We start from the raw sequence: 4,543 nt of genomic DNA on the forward strand, positions 1-4,543 counted from the left end.
AATAAAAAATAAAATTAATAAATTTAGTATTATTATTATTATTATTATTATTATTATTATTATTATTATTATTATTTTAAATAATAATATGAAAGCTTCCGCGGTTAGCATCAAGTTAAAAAAAAAAATTTAATTAAATTAATTTTAGTTACTTGTCAATAAATTATACGCTACATTACGCGTCACAACATTATTATTATTATTATTATTATTATTATTATTATTATTATTATTATTATTATTATTATTATTAATATTAATAATTTAAAAATTAAATAAATGATTATATAAATTATTAAATTATTAACGCGTTTGAAAATTTAATCGTTTTTTATATTCATTCAATAGTATAAAAAAAAAAAAAAAGGGATTAAATTTATGTATACATAAGTTGTTTTTCAAAGGAAAGTATTTTACGCGTAAAATAAATTTCAAATAAATAAAAAAATAATTTATTAACTTATTTTTAATAAAAAATAATAATAATAATAACTCGGTAATAGTTTTTAAAATTTAGAACATAAAGATATCATTTTTTTTTTTTTTTAAATTTTTTCAATATAAATTTTGCACATCCGACAAACAAGTTTTTAAAATGAATAATGAGAGAGAGAGAGAGAGGGGGGGAGAGACGATGATGTTCATTCGAGAAATTCTAATTTATATAAACTTTTAAAACCTTCAAAACACCCTAAAAAAAAAAAAAAACTTTTTTAAAAAACTTTTTTCTTAACGTTTCAAAACCTTTGAGAAATTTCCTTTTTTCTTTTTTCCTTTTTGTATTACTACTACTGCTACATAATGTTTTACAATTTAAAAAAAAAAACTTTTTATGAGTTTGTATTTTTCGGCTCGTCAATTTTCATCATCATCTTTTTCTTCCTTTTTTTTTTTTTTTTTACTTATTTATTTCCACGTTTATTTTCATCCATATTTATTTAACAAAAAAAAAACAAACCGAGAAAAAATTATTAAAAAAAAACGTGATAGTCACATGGGAGGACTTGTCGAAAAAAAAAGTTCATCAGATGTAAAAATTAGATTCTAAAATGGATATTTGTTAAAAATAAGATTGGGAAATTTTTTTTTTTTTTTTTTAAATTAAGGTAAAAAAGTTTTATTTATTTATTTATTTATTTTTATTTTTTTCAACCGGATATGAAAGTTAAAAAGAGATAATTTCAACAAACGAATTTTCCATTATTGTAAAAGTAACTGGCTAACTTTAAAAAAAAAGTATTGACCAATTTAGAAAAGTTTAAACGAATTTTCAAAAAGTTGGATATTCAAAATGGCGGTCACCCAGCCAGTCAGTCAGTCACCGTGACTTTTTTTAAAAAGTTTCGATGGCAGCAAAACACATTTATAATTATTTTATACTTTGATCTTATTATTATTATATTAATTTTATTTTCAAAAAAAAAAAAAAAAGGAAAAAGGGAAAAGCTTATCATTTGAACACAAGGTCTTTTATCAATTTTGATAACTCGAAAATCATAGAGAAAGTGAACAAAATAATAATATTTGAATGAAGCAACATGACGATATTGAACAAAAAAACATTTTATCGATTCGCAAAATCGAATTTTTAATTTGAAAATAATCGTGTGGCGATTTTGTTATAAATAAATAAATTAATGACCTTAATAATAATAATAATAATAATAATAATAATAATAATAATAATAATAATAATAATAATAATAATAATAATAATGATAATGATAATAATTTTTAATGTCGATTCCGTATAACGCGATTAAAAAAAAAAAAAAAATTATTTCGATTATCGAATCTACGTGCGAATAACATTATGACCGCGTTCAAAAAAATTTTCATCGTTTTTTTTTTTAATAAGAAAATGTGTGTGTGTATAAGTTAAATATAAGCGGTATTGGTTTTAATATCATTCCACGTGATGTTTACTAGCATCTATCGAAATGTTTATAATTATTAAAATTTTCTGTGAGTTTTAAAAAAATTGAAGGAATGTAATGAAGTTAACGCCAATTTTTATAAAAAACTAAATTTTTTAATTTATAAAAAAAAAAAAAACAAAGAAATTTACAATAAATTTGCCAGTTTTAATTTCACAAATAATATTAATTAAATTAAAAAAAAAAAAAAAAAATTGACAAGTGACCGATTACGTAATTAAAAAAAAAAAAACTTTGTTGACAAACAAATAGTTTATGAGAATAATGCCCTAGATTTTCTGATCAATAATCAATGAATGAATGAATGAATGAATGAGTGACGTAATTCCTGTATCGCGGGGAGTATTTAATAAAGTGAGAAATTGAGGAAAAAAATCAATACTGATTGTTTTCATTTCATATTTTTTTTCTCATCCCGCCGACATATTTATTTTCTTTAACTGTAACTAAAACAAATTTTTTCGGTATGAAATTTTTCACATAATAATTTTTGCAATCTCTCGTGATGATATACACAAAATAATAATGATAATATTTAAAAACAATCCTACCTGTGTGTCATGTGAAATTAATCGTATTAAGGCCACCACACACACACACACACACGCACGTAACAATAAAAATTTAATTAACGTTATTTCGGCATTCGAAAAAATTTTTTTTTTTTTGTGTGTGTCTTTTGTTCGAGGCTCAAAAATGTTAAATTTGCAAGTATTTAAAAGGAAAAAAAAAATTTATTTTTAGGTATCGATTGATTGATTGTTTTGCAGGTGTTTAAATAATGATAATAAACATCTCCGTCATCACAGTATTGACGTAATTGAATTTATTTTAATCGGTAAATTTTTATTCGAGAGTAAACAAAAAAAATTGCGGGGGGGGGGGATTTTTATTGTTCGTAACAACCTTTATTACTACGCGTTTTTTTTTTTTTTTATAAAAAATTTTTGCTTTTTGAATGACGCTTAATTTGTCACATTATGTGCACTTGAATAATTTTTTTTAACGAAATTTTCCCCGGTTTTTCTTCGAAAAGAAAAAAAAGAAAATTTTTTTTATTTTTCCTCCGTCGTTATTAAAAAACAATTTAAACAAAATTTCAAAAAATTGCAACCGACGTCACTGAATGGTGCAAACAAACCCCCCTCCTTCCCTCCCTCCCTTTTTTGTTATTTGTAATTATGGTTTTTCGGAACAAACAATAACAAACAGTGTAATTATTATTATTATTTTTTCATGAAATTAAAACAATTAAATAAAAAAAAATAGAAATTTAAATAAATAGTAATTATTTTTAATTATATTTATTAATCGTAAAAAAGCGGTAAAATAAAAGAGTGTTTGTTCGTTTGTTTGTTTGTTTGTTTCTTACGGACGAGAACAAAAAAATTGTTTTTATTACCCTCACAGCCATACTTTAAATAATTTCAATCAAACCAACTTTTTTTCTTTTCTTTCAAACATTATTTAATTATTTAAATTAATTGTAATTATTTTTATTAATTATTGTTACGTAATTTTAATTTAATTTTTTTTTAAAAAAAAAAGAGGTAATCAATAAACAAACAACAACATTTTTTACCCCCCCCCCTTTTCGTATTACGTTTTTTTTTTTATTATTAATTACATAAAATTACCGTTTTGTCATGCAGAGTTAATTGTCGTCGTGATTTATTACTCTTCCTCCTTTTTTTTTCGGGGGAGGGGGTGGAAGGGGGGTCGTTATTAATAATTTTTTTTTTTTTAAATTGTCGGAAAAAATCAAATACAAGAGTTTATTAATTACGTCACGACGTGTGAAAACGCACAAAAAAAATTTACTTCAATTTCAAAATTTTGACGTGAAATTTAAAACTCGTTGAATGAAAGATTTATCTTTCTTGTAGAGCTTTAAATGAATTACTGTCATAAAAAATTTTTTAATTTGGAAAATTATTATCATTCCAAAATAAGCTCCAGAATTTTGATTTTTAAAAGGTCAAAGGTTAATTTTTATCACTTTATAATGAACTATTGATTTTGGTAATAATTGAAAAAAAAAGAAGAAAAAAATCAAAACTTGATGTCGTTAATGATCCAATTCGATCACCATCAGTTCGAATTTTCCTCCACTTAAAAAAAAAATTCTTGGCTCGATTTTTATTTTATTACCCCCTCCCCGCCTTTTCCTTCTTCTCCACGTGCGTATGATGCGAAAGTGTAATTTATTACTTAATAATTTTTTCCACCCAAATCAAATCAAAAAATTATTATTTTTTTTTTTAAGAGATGTGTGAATAATTAAAAAAAAAAATTTGATTTAATTTTTTAAACCTGAGGTCGAAACCTACCGTTATTATTATCATCATTATTATTATTATTATTATTATTATTTCTATAGGAAAGTGAGGAAAAACAATAAAAAAAAAAAAATTAGCATTTTGAATATGATTATAATTACGGTTAATTAATTAAAAAAAAAATCTGCGACACGAAAAACGATTCGTTTTGTTATTGTTAGGAAAACAATGAATGATGACGACCATTTTGTTTCATCAATTAAAATTCATTTTAAAAAATTTATTAGCGTGTGAATAATGTGTTGGGTAAACAAACAAACAAACAAA

The sequence above is a fragment of the Pediculus humanus genome, genomic scaffold, assembly GCF_000006295.1.
Source record: "Pediculus humanus corporis 1103172108179 genomic scaffold, whole genome shotgun sequence".
Lineage (NCBI taxonomy): Eukaryota > Metazoa > Arthropoda > Insecta > Psocodea > Pediculidae > Pediculus > Pediculus humanus.